Consider the following 20,287-nt stretch of genomic DNA (forward strand, 5'->3'; position numbering starts at 1 on the left):
AGAATGGTGAGCAGTTTAAAACTTAAGAGTTTTTTTTTTATTTCTGAAATTTCCCATTTAATATGTTCAGACCACGGTTGACTACAGGTAAGTAAAACCACTAATAAGGGGGTAGTAAAAATAAATGTGTAGTGTTCAGAGCCACACATGTCCTTGTAGGCCTTGATTCTATGCCACTAACCTCATTCACACCTTGCTCTAATCAAGTGAGTTGTTACTGTACCAGTTTTGGTATTTACATTATGAACTGGTTGTTGTGGATATAACTCTTGCTTAAGATGACTATTAAATTTTGTTACTTTCATCTATGTGGAATGACAGCAGGTGACAGAATTATCATGGGATCAGTGAATATGTTTATTGGTGGAAGGGAAAAAATAATAGTAGTCTTGATATGTGATAGTATTTTGTACAAGTATATAAGGAGATAAAGAACAAACAAAATAACTTTCTTAACCAGTCAAAAATCCTGTAATAGTGGAATGGGTGAAAATGTCTTCATTTAAAGGGTGCAGATACTGGACCCCTAAAATGTTAAATGGTTCTCTGTCAATCACACAGTAAATAACTCCAAGATTAGAATCTTGAGTACCCTACGTTCCAATGTAGATCTGTATAGCCTGAGGAAGAGGAAAGATCATCCCCTGAGCAAAGGACTAAAAGCGAGCGTGATGCTGTGGCTGAGGCTGCTGCAGAGGTGGATTCAGCCCAAGGCAAGGTAGTAAGCTAGGGCAACTTTGTTTTTGGCAACCCCAAAATCTCTTATTATAACTCCTGCCCCATTTCAGCACCTTTTGCACTCTCAGGGTTATGGGCCTGGACCTGGACCTTCTCTCCAAGCCTGTCTTGTCAAGCTTCTGGCATCCTAGGCTGTGGACTTCCCCTTGGCTAACACATTGCAATCCTGTGGTCCAGGGGATAGCTCTTGGTTAAACTTAACTGTGAATATAAGTTAGTGGGAATGAATGGATTATGCCTGACAATGTGCATTTCTTTTCTTTTTATTAATTTTAATGGGGTGACATTAATAAATCAGGGTACATATGTTCAGAGAAAACATCTCCAGGTTATTTTGACATTTAATTATGTTGCATACCCATCACCCAAAGTCAAATTGTCTTCCGTCACCTTCTATCTGGTTTTCTTTGTGCGCCCCTCTCCCTCCCTCTCCTTCCTCCCCCCCTTGCCACCACACTCTTGTCCATGTGTCTTAGTCTCGTTTTTATGTCCCATCTATGTATGGAATCATGTAGTTTTTAGTTTTTGCTGATTTACGTATTTCATTCTGTATAATGTTATCAAGATCCATCCATGTTGTTGTAAATGATCCGATGTCATCATTTCTTATGGCTGAGTAGTATTCCATAGTGTATATGTGCCACATTTTCTTTATCCAGTCATCTATTGAAGGACTTTTTGGTTGCTTCCATGTCTTGGCCACTGTGAACTATGCTGCAATGAACATGGGGCTGCATGTGTCTTTACATACCAATGTTTTTGAGTTTTGGGGGTATATACCCAGTAGAGGGATTGCTGGGTCATATGGTAGTTCTATTTTTAGTTTTTTGAGGAACCACGATACTTTTTTCCATAATGGTTGTATTACTTTACATTCCCACCAACAGTGAATGAGGGTTCCTTTTTCTCCACAGCCTCTCCAACACTTGCTATTACCTGTCTTGTTGATAATAGCTAATCTAACAGGTGTGAGGTGGTATCTCATTGTAGTTTTGATTTGCATTTCTCAATAGCTAATGAAGATGAGCATCTTTTCATATATCTGTTGGCCATTTGTATTTCATCCTGGGAGAAATTTTCAAACAACAGCTCAGATAAGGGTCTAATATCAAAAATATACAAAGAACTCATAAAACGCAACAACAAACAAACAAACAATCCAATAAAAAAATGGGAAGAGGACATGAACAGACAATGTGTATTTCAATAGGACCTGGATGCTTTTGTGTCACCCTGATGCTTGGTGGTCATCTGGGGGAACTTGCTAGGTTGGTGGGCCCCTTCTATCATGGTAGTCAGTTTTTCTTACTCTAAGAACAAGATTTAGGAAGGTGAGGCTGAACACTTCTGTGACAGGCACCTGACACTTTACCAAGGAAGAACTATTGTAAATGATGTGCCAGCCTGCACCCCTTGGCTGCAAAATTTCCCTTTATGCCACCCTCAAAGGCACTGTGGATTGCTGTTTGAGATTAGAGGCCACAAATACTGATTTTTTTATGGTTCCAGTTGCTGGTGCTCAGGGAGTCCATGCATTCTTTCTTGGCCCTGCGTAGCCTCTGGCACCCAGATACTGGAAGAGATCCAACCCTGCAGGTCCGTCCGGAGGCTGACAGCCTCACCACACTCTCTGCAATCTGTTTTCCTTAACCTGAGGCCTGCTTGCACCCAGGGAGCAATGATGGACTTGAAGCCTGATCCTAAATGAACTTCCAGTTGGGGAAGGCAAATACAGGCTAGCAGAAAGCACTATAAATACGTAGCTGTATTGACTCAGCTTGCCAGCTCAGACCCAACTTCCACTCCTCACTCACTGTAATTAAGAGTGTTTAATGTGGTCATTAGCGATCCTTGGGGCACTTCATGTCCTTTTCTTTTTCTCATCGTCTTTTTTTTTCTCTTTTTCTTCCTTCTAGTTTTGGCCAGGGACCCAGATTGGTTATTGCATTTTGCTAACGTGCATTCAGCCTGTGGCATCTGCCCAAAGTACTTTTCATTCCATTAGAGCACTCTAGGAGAGTGGCTGAAGTGGCAGGTGTCCACCGGGGGTGAGGGTGGGGGTGGAGCGTGGGGGGGGGGGCGGCACTGTCCCAGGCCGCCAGCCTCGGCTTCTGTAGCGGGTGGGAGCGGGGAAGGCCAGCCCTGGGAAAAGTTCTTGAATAAATTCAGTGGTGGGATTCAGCCGGTTCTCACCGGTTCTGCAGAATCAGTGCTTAGTATTTGGTTGAGTTAGGCCAACCTGCTGTTAAAATGACACTTGTAATCAGAGTTCTCTCTAAGGTGGGCTCCTGAGTAGCTGCCCAATGTGGAAACCACAAATTTATATTCCTTACTTTTTTTTAATGTGTATTTGCACAACAGCATATTCTAAACACCCTTAGTAATGTTCATTCCATCCTTAGGTGGAAAAAAAAAAACCCTGCAAGTGAGGATGCCAATCAAAAAGCAATATGGAAATATCTTAAATAACAGTTTTATTGGGTTTTTCTGTTGGGTATTATTTTTAAACTCTTTCTTATAATCTAGTTTTGTGTACCTCTTTTATTGTTCTTATATAAGTATTAAATGAATAAAATAATAAACGACCTTTTGGTATATCGTATTTCTATACTTAAAACGGTCATTAGAACAGAGAGCCGGTTGTTAGGTTATTTGATTCCCAGCACTGAATAAACTACATGTCATATTTACCAGTTTACCAAAAGTTTTTATCTTTTGACAACAACAGTTAAAATGTTTAACCCTTTGTAAAAATTGATTTAGGAAGGAATGGTTTTAAAATTTTTGGAGATTTCTCTGAAGATGTAGTTGACAGGCTTCATTTGGTCTTTGGCAGCATTGGAAAAGGTGTTTCATATGTTGTGGGAGGTTTAATTTCCTTGGGAATATATTTGAAATGTGGAAAAAATATACCATTTCATCAGTAACCAAAATTTCAGCATTTTATATAAAAATGTTTCCACTAGTTTCTCTTGAATCTTTCAAAAGCCCATTTTCTGTTGGGCCAAGCTGAGCATTCTTGGATTTCTTTCCCTAATTTCTGAGGTAGCATATTTTTTGTTGTTGTTTGTTAGTTCTAGAAATTATTAGTCAAAATGTAGTATGTGATTTGATTGTTCCTGTCATTTACTATTTGAGTTTTACTTTAATATTCAACAAACCAATTCATTTCTAATCCTTCCTTCACAATTTTATAATTTTGGTTAATGGATAGGCAATAGTGCATTAGAGTAATTTCCTCATTAGCATCTTCACTCATTCTGCTGCTTTAAATGGCTTTTACTCCTTAATGAAATCTTCAATAGCTATTAAAACCACCCATTCAGTGCCAATTTCTGTAAACTGTGATTCATTAGGAGAAATGAATTGTTTTCAAAAGGCCAAGTTCAGGATGTGAAAGGATTTGTTTGCTGTTTGATTACTCCAAATACATATGCTAACCTTAACCCAGAGGTTCTCAGCAGGCATGTGGGACTTCTGGCAATGTCTGAAGACATTTTTAGTTTTCAAAACTGGAGGGAAGGTGCACTGCTGACATCTAGTGGTTAGAGGCCGGGGATGCTGCTTAACACGTAGGCTCTTCCTACAATGTACAGGAAAAACCCTGTACAACAAAGAATTTTCCAGCCCCAAATGTCAATAGTGTCAAGCCTGAGAAACACTGCTTTAAACTAATAACACTTTACCAAAGTAGAACTCTGAGGAGGATCACCTTTAAGTGTTTATGTTAACACTATTCTTTTTTTAAAAAAATTATTTTTATTTTATTTAAGTGAGAGCAGGGGATGCAGAGAGACAGACTCCCGCACGTATCTCGACTGGGATCCACCTGGCAAGCCCCCTATATAGGGGGATGCTCTCCCCATTGGGGCATTGCTCTGTTGGCAACTGAGCTTGTTTTAGTGCCTGAGGCGGGGGCTCCAGGCAGCCATCTTTAGCACCCTGGACCAACTCTCCCAATGAGCCATAGCTGTAGAAGGGGGAGTGAGAGAGAGGAGGGGGAGGGATGGGGGAGAAAACAGATGGTCAGTCACTTCTCCTATGTGCCCTGAACAAGATTTGAACCTAGTACATCATATGCTAAGCTAATGCTCTACCATTGAGCCAACCATCCAGGGCCTATTCAATGAAAGTTTCTGTGATGTTTTCTTTCTGTGCTGTTCAATATGAGAGCCACTAGCCATGTGTGGCTATTGAGCACTTGCAGTGCAGCTGGTATGCCTGAGGTGCTAGCTTTTAATTTTATTTCATTTAATTAATTTAAAGTTAAGTACCCATATGTGATGCCGAGGAGCTTTTATGTTGGACTTAACTGAAGACGCACTGCAGTCTAGTGGAACACGGTTCTTGGGTCAGACAGTCCTAGGTTTGCGTCCATGGTCTACCACTTCCTAGCTTTATGGTCTGGAGTATGTCAGCTAATCTTTTTGAGCCTCAGTTTTTTTCATCTGTAAAATGGGAATAATAATGAGACCTACTCCTTGCAAGATTATGAATATCCAATGAAATATTGCATGATAAATAAAGTATGTAACACAGTGGCTAGCACAGTAAGTGTTCAAAAGATGGGACTAGTTGTCACTGGAGATTTCAGATTAGTATAGTAATTGTCATCATGTAACTGGAGCTTCAGCAGGGTCTACAAAGGAGACCTCTCATAGGGTAGTATTTAAAGGTCACTTCAGAAGTAGAGCCCTAACTCTCAGCTTTCATAACATTACCATAGGCATGTCCCCATGCTTCTTTGGGCCTTGGCTTTCTCATCTGTAAGGTGAGAATAATAATAAAAATGATAATCATAGCTTGACCAGGCGGTGGTGCAGTGGATAGAGCTTGGACTGGGATGCGGAGGACCCAGGTTCGAGACCCCGAGGTCGCCAGCTTGAGCACGGGCTCATCTGGATTGAGCAAGGCTCACCAGCTTGGACCCAAGGTCGCTGGCTCAAGCTAGGGGTTACTCGGTCTGCTGAAGGCCCACGGTCAAGGCACATATGAGAAAGCAATCAATAAACAACTAAGGTGTCGCCATGAAAAACTGATGATTGATGCTTCTCATTTCTCTCTATTCCTGTCTGTCTGCCCATATCTGTTCCTCTCTCTGACTCTCTGTCTCTGCCACACACACAAAAAAAGATAATCACAGTAATGCAACTCCCCTGTCTATAACAGAATTGTTGGGAGGATCAAATAGCTGCAGAAGAGTTTTGATAGGGTCAAAGCTCTCTGCAAGTGTAAGGTTTATGTTATAAATTGGCATACAAGAGAGCATTTGTTTAGATTAAATGGAAATATTTTGTCTTGGTAGAATTATCTTAAATTCAGAATGAGAGTGCCTGAACTGGAGAGGTTGTACTGAAGAGAAGCAAGAAGCCAGGAGCTCTTCATAATGTCAGGCCTGCGTCTGTTCATCATCCAGCCAGTAGTGTGGCCATCCCTGGCCCCACTTTCAGGATGCATGGAAACTTGACACTTGGGGTTGAACAACTAGAGCAGTGTATGGACCAGCCTGGCTCCCAGGCTGCTAACGAAGGAACAAGGCATCTGGCACACTGGGAGAGAAGGAGGTCCCTCCTTGCTGCTTACAGTGTGCAGGCCTTATCAAAGGCCATACTGCCCAAAGGCTCAGCCACCCAACATTGTGTCTGGCCTGAGAAATACACGTGCACACACACTGAAAATATTCAGCACCATGTAATGGAATGAGCATGGGGCTTTGGAGTCAGACATGGGTTTGGATGCTCACAATGCTACTTCCTAGCTGTGTGAACATGGGAGAATGCCTTCATCTTTCAGAGCCTTAGTTGTCTCATCTGTAAAGTGGAGATAATAATTCCTATCTCATAGAGTTGCCACAAGGATTAAGTCAAGTAATTGACAGGGACATAGGCTGTCTTCAGTAAACATGAGTTCCCTTGTTTTGATCACCTAATATTGATTAAAGAAACAACAACTTTTAACAAATTACTCATAGTCCCATGTCCGTTCCTCTGAGATGGAAAAGGGAAATGGAAGTTTCTGCTGATGGTGTGGGAGAAACATATCATTCTTTCTTGAGAAGATGAAAAAAGATTCTCCTCGCTGTGCCACTATGATGTCTAGAAGAGCAGTCTGAACGGTTTATGGACAGATTAGGGTGGAAAGTAAAGTGCAGGATTCTGAGTTAGTAAAAAATACAGTGTTAATGAAGAACCTGATGAGTGTTACTTGGACTTGGGAGTTTCCTTAAGAAGTCACCATACTCTGTGCCTAGAGAGAGGCTGTCTGGAGACAGGTGGATTTCCCAGGCATCTGGAATTTAAACTCAAGCCATATGCGTGGCCGCTTGATTGAGTGGCAGCTAAAGAGCAAAGAGCACATGTTGAATCTAGTTAACTTTGTCCTGACACAGTCACGGGCCCCAGCCTTCAATGCAGATAGCCATTTATAAAACTGCTGATCACCAGGGGGCAGAGTATGGATAACTGGAAGAAATCTCATCCCCTAGTTTTGAAAAACTGATAAAGAGCAGGGCACATACGTCATTAACTCTATGGGATAGTAGTAATGCTAATAGCTAACCTGTACTGAGTGCTTCTTCTGTGTTATACTCCATACCAATAGCTTTATATGTGTTAGTTCATGAAATTGTGGGAGCAGGGCCCTTCACACTCTCTCTTTCTTTCTTTCTTTTTTTTTTTTTTTTTTTTTTTACAGAGACAGAGAGTCAGAGAGAGGGATAGATAGGGACAGACATACAGGAACAGAGAGAGATGAGAAGCACCAATCATCAGTTTTTCGTTGTGACATCTTAGTTGTTCATTGATTGCTTTTTCATATGTGCCTTGACTGTGGGCTTTCAGCAGACCGAGTAACCCCTTGCTCGAGCCAGAGACCTTGGGTCCAAGCTGGTGAGCTTTACTCAAACCTGATGAGCCCGCGCTCAAGTTGGCGACCTCGGGGTCTCGAACCTCGGTCCTCCACATCCCAGTCCAACGCTCTATCCACTGCGCCACCGCCTGGTCAGGCTCACTCTCTCTGTTTTTGAACACTTCTGATTTCAGCATATAGTGGGTACTCAACAAATAGTTGTTAAGTGAATGAGTCTTCACAGTTCGCCTATGGAGGTACTACTCTAAGCCCCACTTAAGGAATAAGAAAATTTAGGATTTGAATAGTTCAGTGACTTTCCCAATACCTATATTACAGGCTAGTAATTGACAAGAGCCAGGAATCAAACCTAGATTTGTCCAACTCCATAGCCTAACTCTTTTGCAACTATGCTTCCTCCTCAGAAGGTCAAGGTGCCGAATTTCTCTTTCTGTGACAAAGGAAAATCTGCTCAGAAACTACTGGATCAGAGAATCAAGAATATTACAGAAAAGCATGATATCGTGACATTCTTATCTCCTTCATCCTTGGGAGGATGGAGTAGGTTCATTTTATGGTTAAGGAAACTGAGGCATGAGGAAATCATATGATTTGTCCAAAGCCACACAGCTTGTGTTGATCTTCATTAGTTAGAGGTTCTAGTCATCAAAAGACTCAAAGCCTGATAAGGAGAAGCAGAGTTTTATTTATTGCGACTAAGGCTAAATGGGAGAAAATGAACAAAGGGTCCTGTATTGTTAAAATGACTTCCTTGAATCTCTTTGATAGAAACATAAAACATTTTACTCATCTAATCTGAACGGTGGCATTGTATTCCTTGTTACAAACACACAAATTATAACTATATAATTCAGTTATTTGCAACAGTATATAAGGGAGATGTTCAATAACATAAAAAAGAAGGAGGAAAAGAGATACAAACGTGGGAAAGTTTAGATATAATTTTTTTTTTAAAAAAGCAGCAAATGTAGACATTGTTATTTCATAAAAGTTTGCTACTAAAAACTGGTACAGAGTCATATATTTTTATATCAAAAAGGTCATTATGTCTTTTTTTTAAGAAATAAAACTTTTTTTCAATTTTTATTTATTCATTTTTTTAGAGAAGAGAGAGACAGAGAGAGAGAGGAGAGAAAGAGAGAGAGAAGGGGGAGGAGCTGGAAGCATCAACTCTCATATGTGCCTTGACCAGGCAAGCCCAGGATTTCGAACCGGCGACCTTAGCATTTCCAGGTCGATGCTTTATCCACTGCGCCACCACAGGTCAGGCAGGTCATTATGTCTTATTTCTTGTCCTCGGAACTTCATGGGCCCAGGACCAGCCTATTCAATAAGCTACAGGTTATGTTACTTCTTTTTCCTTGTTGCATTTAGATCTCCCTTTTTTATAAACCCAACTGTCCTAATAAAAATGGAGAGGAGAGTAAGTGAAAGGAATACTTCTGAGTCCCTTGGTCTTTGGGGCAAGAAAGAGGTCCTGGGAGCCAGGCACATCTGCCTGCCTACATTGTGAGTAGAGACCAGTAGAGAAGGCAGGAAAAGTCTAATTTCCTGAATTTGCATAATGCATGTGGACAGAGGTTCTACATTAGTTCACCATTCATTTTAATCATTGGACAGGGTTTCATGAAGCCCTTTAAGGGAATCAGGTGGGAAGAGAAGCCCTTTAAGGGAATCAGGTGGGAAAAAAATCCCCACTAAACTTCCATCACCTATTTTTGAAGGACATAATTTTACCTTTACATGTGAGGAATGTTGATTCTGTGCCTGTGATTTTCAGAAGTGAAATATCAATGATTCAAAGACCTATCTGATGCAGAAATGCCTGTTCGCTCATTCAGACTTGGAGGAGAGAGGAAATCTCTGGGATGAGGTAGTTTTCTGATAAGGATGAACTCCTGATTTGAAGAATTAACGAAGATAGAACGAATGGGGAATTTTAAGTCCATTCTCCTGAAATCCTGTGCATTTCTTAGATGGGAAAAAAAACAGCTTAGGTTTCTAAACAATCTGAAAGTAGGTGAGTTTTCTAAAAATACTGGCAGGCACCTCAAGTTCTGCTCTGCAAGCCGGTCTCTTGTTGGCCAACTCAAGCAGGGCTTATAGTGGGCCTCTGCCAAGTCTAGCCTCCGTGGGGATGAACTGGGAACTCTGAAGGAGTCTCTGTGATTCACAGAATTCTCGAATGCCTGGACTAAAAGGAACCTTAGGCTCCCATTCTAGTTCAATCCTTTAGATCAGGGGTCCCCAAACTTTTTACACTGGGGGCCAGTTCACTGTCCCTCAGACCGTTGGAGGGCCGGACTATAAAAAAAACTATGAACAAATCCCTATGCACACTGCACATATCTTATTTTAAAGTAAAAAAACAAAACGGGAACAAATACAATATTTAAAATAAAGAACAAGTAAATTTAAATCAACAGACTGACCAGTATTTTAATGGGAACTATGCTCCTCTCACTGCCCACCAATGAAAGAGGTGCCCCTTTCAGCAGTGTGGCGGGGGCCTGATAAATGACCTCAGGGGGCCGCAGTTTGGGGACCCCTGCTTTAGATCTTAGGTGAAGAAACTGAGGCTTTGAAAAAAAGACTTGGTGTGCCTCAGGCCTCGCAACTAATTAACAGCAGAATTGGAATGTCAAGCTTCTAAAAATTAGATTGGCCTTGTTGGGGGCTCAAGTCTTAGAGTGATAGAGAAGCACATGGTCAGCATCTGAGTAAACAGTGAGATAAAGCATGAGAAAAGCAAAAGGCCTGATACAAAGTACTCAGTAAATAATAGGATTTTTTTAAACTAAGACTACAGATATGAACAATAGTGTGAGAAATGGGTGAGGAGGAAGGCAGTTAAGTCAACGTCCTGCCTTCAGCCCCAGGGGTTCCGATTCTCTAGTGGGGATGGGGCCCAGAGATCCGCATGTTTCATAAGCTCCCAGGTGATTCTGAGATAGAGTCCAGACACCCTGCTTTAAAGAAACCCGGCTGTAAGTCATGTTGGGTACTGGGCGTGGCTGGAACGTTAAAGCTAAAATGGGAAGCCACAAGAAATGGATGGCAAGAAGCAACCCAAATGCCCATCAATAGACAAGTGGATAAAAAAGCTATGGTATATACATACAGTGGAATATTACTTAGCCATAAAATAATAAAATCTTACCAGTGTGACAGAATGGGTGGGCCTAGATGTTATTATAATAAGTAAAATAAGTCAGTCAGAGAAAGGCAAATGCTATATATGTGATTTCACTTATGTGTGGACTCTAAAGAACGAAATAAAATGAACAAAAACAGAAACACACTCTTAGATACAGAGTGCTGACTGGTGGTTGCCAGAGGGAAGGGGGGTTGGAGGACTGGGTGAAAAAGTGAAGAGATTGAGAAGTACAGATTGGTAGATACAACATACGCACAGGGATGTAAAGTGCAGCATAGGGAATAGAGTCAATAATATGCAGTAACTCTGTATGGTGCCAGGTGGGTACTGGAAATATCAGGGGGATACTATAAAGTGTGATTGTCTAACCACTATCGTGTTCATCTGAAACCAAGTATAAAATAATATTAGAAGTAAACTGCAACTAAAAAAACCCAGAATACCGTATCTTTTTTTGTGGTCACAATTTTCTCTAGATATCAGTCAAGTTCCGTTTTCTTCACCACCCTTGCCCTGCCATTCCTTTTTTTTTAATTTTACTTCCCCAGCACTTTATTATGAAAAATCTCAACTATATAGAAAAGTTTTAAAAATTGTGTATTGTACAATATTGTACAATTGTACAGTGAACACTTCTAACCCACCTTTTAACTTGAACAATTCAAATTTAGTTTCAGACACTTAAGTGCTTCACATAAATATTATAAACTAAAATTTACTGATTTTAGAGAGAGGAGAGAGAGAAGGGGGGGAGAAGTGGGAAGCATCAAGTCATAGTAGTTCACACATATGTGCCTTGACCAGGCAAATCCAGGGATTTAGACAGGTGACCTCAGCATTCCAGGTCTATGCTTTATCTACTGCACCACCACAGGTTAAGCAAGCCCACCTTCACTCTTCTTTTTTTTTTCATTGTGGCACCTTAGTTGTTCATTGACTGCTTTCTCATATGTGCCTTGACCGTGGGGCTACAGCAGACCGAGTAGCCCCTTGCTCAAGCCAGCGACCTTGGGTCCAAGCTGGTGAGCATTTTTATTGCTCAAACCAGATGAGCCCACACTCAAGCTGGCGACCTCGGGGTCTCGAACCTGTGTCCTCTGCATCCCAATCTGACGCTCTATCCATTGTGCCACCGTCTGGTCAGGCAAGCCCTTCTCACTCTTAAGTGGACAAGAACACTGTCTAGCTGGGGTAAGGGCCAGCTACCTTCTATATATTCAAACGCAAGATACTACTCCCAGGGTGACATTTTCTTTCTTTAGGCCATCCTGACTAGGGATTCTTGTTTAAGGAAGCTCTCCCGGTTCTCACTGCTACTTTTTTTTTTTTTCCCTGAAGAGATAACTCTAGGGGAAGAGCTTTGCATACACCATTTACTTCTTCAAAGGGGCAATCCTGTTCCTCTCCCTGCATAGAAATGATATGGGTTGAATGAGAATGAGTATGAGAACGCTTTGAGCACTGAGTGTTGGAATCTTCTCTGCTTCCAGGTCTGAAGTGAACACAGAAGAATGGCACCAGGAATCTTCACTCTGCCCTTGGACACCTGGGCTTTCCCCCCTCCCCACTAGTTCTCTTCTAGCTTCGTCCATTTCCAGACTCTTTTTCAGGGAGTCTCTTTCTCTGACCTCTTGCTTTCCTGTCTAACTCCAGGTGCTGGGGCATTCCAATTTTCAATCCATTGCTATCTGGTGTCTCTTGTCTTGGAGCCTTCTTCCTGTGTCCCTTCTCCAGAAGCTTCTTTTCTGGCATTGTATCAAAGAGGTAGAAGAGTCAGGGGTGAGAGCAGACTTGAGCCTGGGCAGAGGGATCTAAGAGAGCCAGGTGCCACAAATACCTCATTGCCTTCAGAACACTCATTCCAGGCCAGAGTCCTCACTCAGGCTCTTCCTGGTCACCCAGGGTTTGTGGCTAGCATCGGCCCTCTGCCTCATCCCCAGCTCACTTACACTGATTCTCAGTGCCTCAGTCCTCAAGCTGTTAACAATCTTTCTTACCTAGCAAATGACCCACCTTAAGGTGGGCTTCCTCTCCCAGGCCTTTCATGCTTACTTTAGCTTACACCAAGAGGTTCTTTTTAGTCCCTTTTGCTGCTTTAAATGGAGCCACCCACCAAAGCAGTCTTTAGGACCTTCTGTGGCTAGACTGCCTCCTATCGCCCAATTATCCCATCTGCTGTTCCCCTCTACTCTACCTTTCCTTGTTCTTTGCCCTCATTTACATCTAGGTCTCAGCTTTCTAGCCTTGCTTTGCTTCTCCCTAACCAGCTTGGCTTTGCAAAGCATTTTGGACACATTTCTCTGGCTTACTCTTGCCTTCTGCCTCATTTCTACCCTCTGCCTCATTTCTGCCCCCTTGGCCCCTGTACCACACATGCAAGCAACACACACTCCAACTTCCTGTTCTATGACCCTTGCATCCAATAAGCCCCTTTTTTATACAATTTTCATGTGTATTGTTATTGTTATTGTCCTCAGAGAATGGGTTATTTTAGTGTCACAGTTATGGACTCTGGAGTCAAACTGCCTCGGTTCAAATCCTGGCTTCACCATGTACTTGCATGTGACCCTAAGTTACTTAGCTTTACACTTTTCTCACCCTCAAAATGGTGGAGGAGTAATAACAAATAGCACCTACCTCGTAGGATTGCTCTGAGGATTACATGAGATGATGTATGCAAAACAATTCAAACAATGTCTGACATACGTTAATTATTAAATGTCCAAGAAATATTAACTTTTATTTTGTCATTTCCTCCACAGCACACTAAAACAGGTCTGATAACAAAATAGGTTGGCCTAAAGACTTTGAGGTACTAAAGAGAGAAGCCATGGGAAGTAATGTTCTGACTTTGCTGTCTGGTTGAAGGGGAATGATTCTAATGGTGAGTATTTTAGGACATGTAGAAAGAGAACAGTGCCATGGCTGGGGTAAAAGGAGGAATCTAGGGATCAGAAACTTTTGGATAACTCTTTATACTTCCAGGTAGGCAGCTGCTTCCCTTATTTCTCCTGCTTTCCTTGCCAGGGAATGACTGCTGGTATCTCTTTTTGAATCCTAAGGCACGTGAAATTCACACTCTTTGCACCAGCATGCCCCTTCTATGCCTTTCTCCCCCTCCTTGGGGATTTTTTACCCCTGTGCCCAACTGATGGATTATTGATTGCAAGGAGAAGTGGTAGCAGCAACCACAACAAATACATAAAAAATAAAAAGCCTCAAATATTCTGCTTGAGATGGACTCAAGAGCTGGTGGAAAGGTTGGGTACAGAGCTCTTGGTGCCCAACACACACACACTATGAAATCCATCCTTAGGGCTCCTCAGCTTAATTCTGGCTGTTTCTTGACTCTCCTGGGTCCTCATGCTTCCTGCTCCCCTTGATGGTACCTTACTTCAACCTGGCCACCATGCTACTGACCTGTCCCCTTGAATGTTATGTGATCTGTCATCACAGTAAACATGCCCAGTGACTCATTTTTGATAGGATTCTTCATTGTGAATATGACCAAGGAATCTGCAAATATGTTAGAGGTTGACAATGACCTGGCAAGTTGTACTATTTTCAAGTCATCTAATACTGTCCAGTACATGAGATTCTTTGTGGCAGGAAAGGGTGGGCATTTAATACTTACTAGATTCTGCTAAGTTAGGAAGGAAAAGAGTGTAGTGGTAGAATCATGAGCTCTAAAATATGTCAGAATTGGATTTGAGTTCTAGCGCTGTTACTTGTATGATCTTGCACAGATTACCTAATTTAAGTGTCACTCAGTTTCCTCATCTGGGAAATAGGAATAAAAATAATAAAGTAACAATGCCTGCCTTTATAGGGTTTTTGGGAGGATTCAATGAAACAATGAATGTAAATCCATTTTCACAGACAAAGTAAGGACTTAGCAATTTCATTCGTTGTGTTAACTGTATAATATTCATCACCCCTGACTGCAAGAAGAGAGCCTTTAATTATGTTATGTGGATTGACAAGACAGAATAGGACTCTCCTTTGGCTAGGCTTTGAGGTTGCTAGAGAGATGGCAGAAAAAATTAGGCCAAGTACTCTGTATTTTTTAAAAAGATGTTATTTATTGATTTTAGAGAGAGGAGGGAGAGAGAAAAATAGAGAAAGGAGGAGCAGGGAGGAGGGAGAAGTATCAACTCATAGCTGGTTCAGTTTAGTTGTTCATTGATTGATTGCTTGTTGTATGTGCCTTGATGGGCAAGCCCAGGGTTTCAAACTAGTGACCTCATCATTCCAGGTCAACATTTTATATACTGTGCCACCACAGGTCAGGCTCTCTGCATTTTTAAACCTGTGTGGGATCTAAGATGTTAAGGATGGCATGACTTGGGTTTTTCTGAGTTTCTCCTGGTATACTCTGAAAGTGAAGTACAGTGGAGAGAAAGGGGAAGCAGAAATGGAAGCAAAGCTAAAGACTTTTTATTTTTTATTTTTTTTATTTTTAAAATTTTTATTTATTTATTTATTCATTGTAGAGAAGAGAGAGAGTTAGAATGAGAGGGGGAGGGGAGGAGCAGGAAGCATCAACTCCCATATATGCCTTGACCAGGCAAGCCCAGGGTTTTGAACCGGTGACCTCAGTGTTCCAGGTCAACGCTTTATCCACTGCACCACAACAGGTCAGGCAAAGCTAAAGACTTTTTAAATGGAAGCACAGAAGGAGGAAAATGCACAAAGAACTAAAAAGAGGAAAGAAGAGAAGCAAGAGGAGAAACGGCAGCTAGTGTGGCTGTTGCAGCTGCTTCTCTAAGATAAGGAGTAGGATCTTTGCTTGTTTCTCTCTTCTCCTAGTAGTGGGATGCATCACCACTGCAATTTTGAGCGGTCTTCTAGCTAAGACAGCCTATCATTTTGAAGTTGCCTCTAGTCTTCAGGACAAAGCCATGCTCCCTGCATGACAACCAGGGTGTTAAGAGACATTTCTGAAGTGGGCCTCCCTGTGGTGGGGAAGTAGAGAGTTGGTAAGCTTTTGATTTTTCTCTGGCATTCTCGAGTGGAAGCAAAGCCTGGGTGACAGTTACTCTGGAGTGCTTTAAGGTTTAATGAAGCCCTTGTTCTCTCTGTGTTTTCCCTAGAGCCCTTGTTGAATCCTCAAGTCAGATAGTGTGAGAAGGAAAAGGAACTCCGGTGCTTAAGCATCTCGGGTTGCCTGAGAGAGAGAGAGAGTGCACAAGCAAGTGTTTAAATCGGGTCAGGAACCTATGGCTCGCGAGCCAGATGTGGCTCTTTTGATGGCTGCATCTGGCTTGCAGACAAATCTTTAATAAAAAAATAATAACGTTAAAAATATAAAACATTCTTATATATTACAATCCATTCATTTCCTACCGCTCATGTTCATGGCCTTGGGTGGCTGGAGCCAATCACAGCTGTCCTCCGGGACAACACCAAATTTTTTTTGGATAATGCATAACGTACATGGGTCTTTGTATGGCTCTCACGGAATTACATTTTAAAATATGTGGCGTTCATGGCTCTCTCAGCCAAAAAAGTTCCCAACCCCTGGTTTAAATGATGACTGATAATGAAACTTTATATACATATCTTGTGGGAGACTTTCTGGTGACCATTATTATATGACTTTATGCTCCTTGGAAGTGGTTCTGAAGGACTCTCATCATTTACTGAATAAAAACCTACATTATCTCCTCTTTCCTTACTCAGTTTGCTAGCTTTTTTATGGGATTTAATGCAGAGGGGTCTTTTACTGCAAGTGTGTCTGAAATTGTCCCCATATGTTTAAAAAGGGGGACTGATTCTTATTTGTCACTTCAACCTTCACCCCCCCCAACTCCTGCATTCATCCACCTACAAAAACATGTATCGAGCACCTTCTGTGTGTCTGGCAGGATAGGTGCTGATGATATCCAGATAAGCAAAATGTGGTCACTATCTTCAAGGTGATATCAGCTATGATAGAGGCATGTGCAAAGGGCTGAAAGCATGGAGCATGGGTGGTAACATTTGAGCTGGGTCTTAAAGAATGTGTAGGATTTCAAGGATGTGGGAATTAGGGGGTGGTATTACAGGCCAACTGGACAACCTGTTCAGAACCCTCAAAATGTGAAAGAATATGGTATGCTTAGGGAATGACTGGTGATTCTGGGAGACCAGAACATGGGGTTGTGAGTTGGGGTGGACTGCTGGTAGAAAGAAGGAGGACAGGAAAGGCCAGATTGCAGAGGGCCTTGAGTGTTAAAATTTTAGCTATCATCTTGTAGGCAGCAGGAAGTTTATGAACTAGTTTAAGCAGGGAGGCTCATGATAAGGTGTGCTTTGGAGAGAACACTGTGACTCTTTTTGAGATACCAGTGAAATGACAATACTTTTTGCTAAATATCGTTACTGAATATAGACCAGAGGAAGCAACTCCAATGCCACTGTTAAATAGCCTTGATACAATTAAAAAAACAAATTATCTTTAACCTTTTATTAGCCATGTGACACATGAAACATATACAGTGATGCTCCTATGAAAAGACATTTGGAAGCAAACTTCTGGTTCATAAAGTCAGCCTGAAGGCAAATGGAAAGAAATTTTGCTTATGGTGGTGGCTGTAAAGTAGAAGGTGCGAGTGTCTGTTCCTGAAACTTCCTTCATGAGGGTCAGGGCTTAGCCCAGCTGAGTGGGGCGCCACACCAAGAAGTCTCATGGCTGAGACACTTGAAAAAGGACTGTATGCACAAAGGACAAGAAGGGTCCAAGAGTACCTGATTCTGCATAACTGAGTCATCTTGGAGTGGGACCCACCTTGTTGGTGGGAGGGGAGGCAGGTCCTGCTAAGTTGAGAAACAAGGAGATTCCTCTCCCAGGACAAGTCTTCTTCTGACTCTCATAGCACACCTCTACTTCTAAGAAATTGTTGACCACAAAGATGGTTCTTACATACTTGGGCATTCATTCAACAAACATTTATTGAATGCTTGCTATGTGCCAAGTATTATTCTAGGTGCTAGGAGATCCAGTGATGAACAAAATGGGCAAGGTCCCTGCTCGTATTGAATTTACATTCTAGTAGAGGAGACAGACAAGGAGCCAGCAATGAAATTAATATATACATAGCATATACTTTCAGGTACTGATGATTGTTATGAAGATGTTAATAAAGGATGCTGTGACAGAGAGAGACTGGGAAGGCTTTAACTAGGATGTTTATAGAGATCCTCTCTGGGAGGTAACATTTGAACTAATTTGAATGCTGCAAGAGTCAGCCATGCAACCAACTGGGAAAGAGCCCTTCAAGCAGAGGGAGCAGCAAATGTAAAGACCCTGAGATTTGAATGGTGTGTTGGGGCTTATAGTAAGAAGGCCAATGAGGCTGAAGTGAAGGGGTAAAGTAGGAGGGTAATAGGATCAGTGGTCAGTGGAGCATTGGCATGGGGCCAGATCACATAAAGCCCAAAGTAAGGAGCTGGGATTTTCTCTGAAAGTGATGGCAAGCCACTGGGAGGGTTTGAGCAGAGGCTTGACATGACTGATGCGGCTGCTGTGTGGAGAACAGAGAGGCAACAAGATAATGGTGCTTCAAACAAGGCAAGAAATGGTAGATTACAGACATATGTTGAAGGGAGAGTCACAGGATTTACTGTTGGGTTATATGTGGCATGGGAAAGAAAGAGGGGAATCAATGACTCCTAGGTTTTAGTTTGAGCATCTGGTTAGTGGCATTTCCTCAGATGAGGAAAACTCGGGGAAGATTCAGTGTGAGGGGAACCAAGAGTTTGATAAGCAGTGTGAGGTAGAGATGGTGGCTAGGCAGTTGGTTATAGTAATATGGAGGTCGGGGCGGAAATCCAGTCTAGATACAGAGATTTTGAAGTTCAGAATGTAGATAGTATTTAAAGGCGGAAGAAGATCATCTAAGGAGATGGTAGCCACATGTGTCTGTTGAGCAGTTGAAATGTGGCTAGTCCAAATTTATAGGTGCTATACGTTTAAAGTACAAACCAGATTTTAAAAACTTAGTATAGAAAAGACTGTAAAATCTCATTGATAATATTTTTATAATGATTACATGTTGAAATGATAATAATTTGGTTCTTTTGAGTTAAATAAAATATTATTAAAAGTAACATCACCTACTTCTTTTTGCTTTTTAAAATGTGGGTACTAGAAAATTAAAAATTATGTATGTGGCTCATAGTAACATTTTTATCTAATGGCACAGGTCTTAAGAAATAAATGTAGGTAAATAAGAGGGCCCAGGATAGAACCCTTGGGTGTTACAATTTCAAATTCATTGAAGAGGAGAAAGATTCAACAAAGGAGACTGAGAAGGAATAGTCAGTTAGGAAAATTAGAGGAGTGTGCTGTTTGTGATAAAGGCCAGTGATAAAATTATTCAAAAGGAGAGAGTGTCAGATGCTGCTGAAATTGTAATGTCAAGTTAATGATGGTTGAATTTAACAAGAACAGTTTTGGTAGGGCAGTTTGAAAGCCTGGTTAGAGAGAGCTCCAGAGAATAAGAAGTGAAGCAACGATAGATAACACTTTTTCTTCTTTTTTAAAAAAATTGAATTTATTGGGGTGACATTGGTTAATAAAATTACATAGGTTTTGGATTATACATCATTTGTACAGTGTACTGCACGATCACCACCCCAAGTTAAGTCTCCTTCCATCACCATTTATCCTCCCTTTGCCCTCTACTACCTCCCTCCACCCCCCTTTCCTTCCAGTAATCACCACACTATTGTCTTTGTCTAAAAGTTTTTTTTTCTTTGCTTAATAGCTTCACATTTTTTACCCAGCCACCACCTCTCTTCCCTTCTGACTGGTCAGTTTGTTCTCTGTATCAGTTTGTTTCTATTTTGTTTGTTACTTTATTTTGTCCGTTAGATTCCACATATAAAAGAGAGCAAGAGAGCTGGAGAAAAGCGGAGAGGAGCTTGAAGCAACAACTCATAGTAGTTGCTTCTCCAATGCGCCTTTCCTTTACCGGACAATCCCAGGATTTGAAACCGGCAACTTCTGCATTCCAGGTAGATGTTCTATCCACTGGGGCAGCACTGGTCAGGCCCTTAGCTTATTTTTTAATTGGATTGCTTGGGGGTTTTTTGGTATTGAGTTTTGTAAGTTCTTTATAAATTTTTAATATTAATCCTTATCAGATGTATCGCCAAATATGTTCCTCCATTCAGTGGGTTGTCTTATTACTTTGTTGATGGCTTCCTTTGCTGTGAAGAAATTTTTTAGCTTGATGTAAATCCAATTGTTTTATTTTTTCTTTTGTTTCTCTTGCTTGAGGGAGATACATCAGAAAAAAAATATTGCTATTAAGAAATGTCAGATTTTACTACTATATTTTCTTCTAGGAATTTTATGGTTTTAAAAGTCTTTTAAAAAAGATTTAAAGATTTTATTTTTTCATTTTAGAGAGAGGATAGAGAGTGAAAGGTGGTGGTGGAGAAGGGGAAGCATCAACTCATAGTAGTTGCTTCTCTATGCCACCACAGGTCAGGCTAATGTTGAAGTCTTTAATACGTTTTAAGTTTATTCTTGTGTAT

The sequence above is a fragment of the Saccopteryx bilineata genome, chromosome X (assembly GCF_036850765.1).
Source record: "Saccopteryx bilineata isolate mSacBil1 chromosome X, mSacBil1_pri_phased_curated, whole genome shotgun sequence".
Taxonomy (NCBI): domain Eukaryota; kingdom Metazoa; phylum Chordata; class Mammalia; order Chiroptera; family Emballonuridae; genus Saccopteryx; species Saccopteryx bilineata.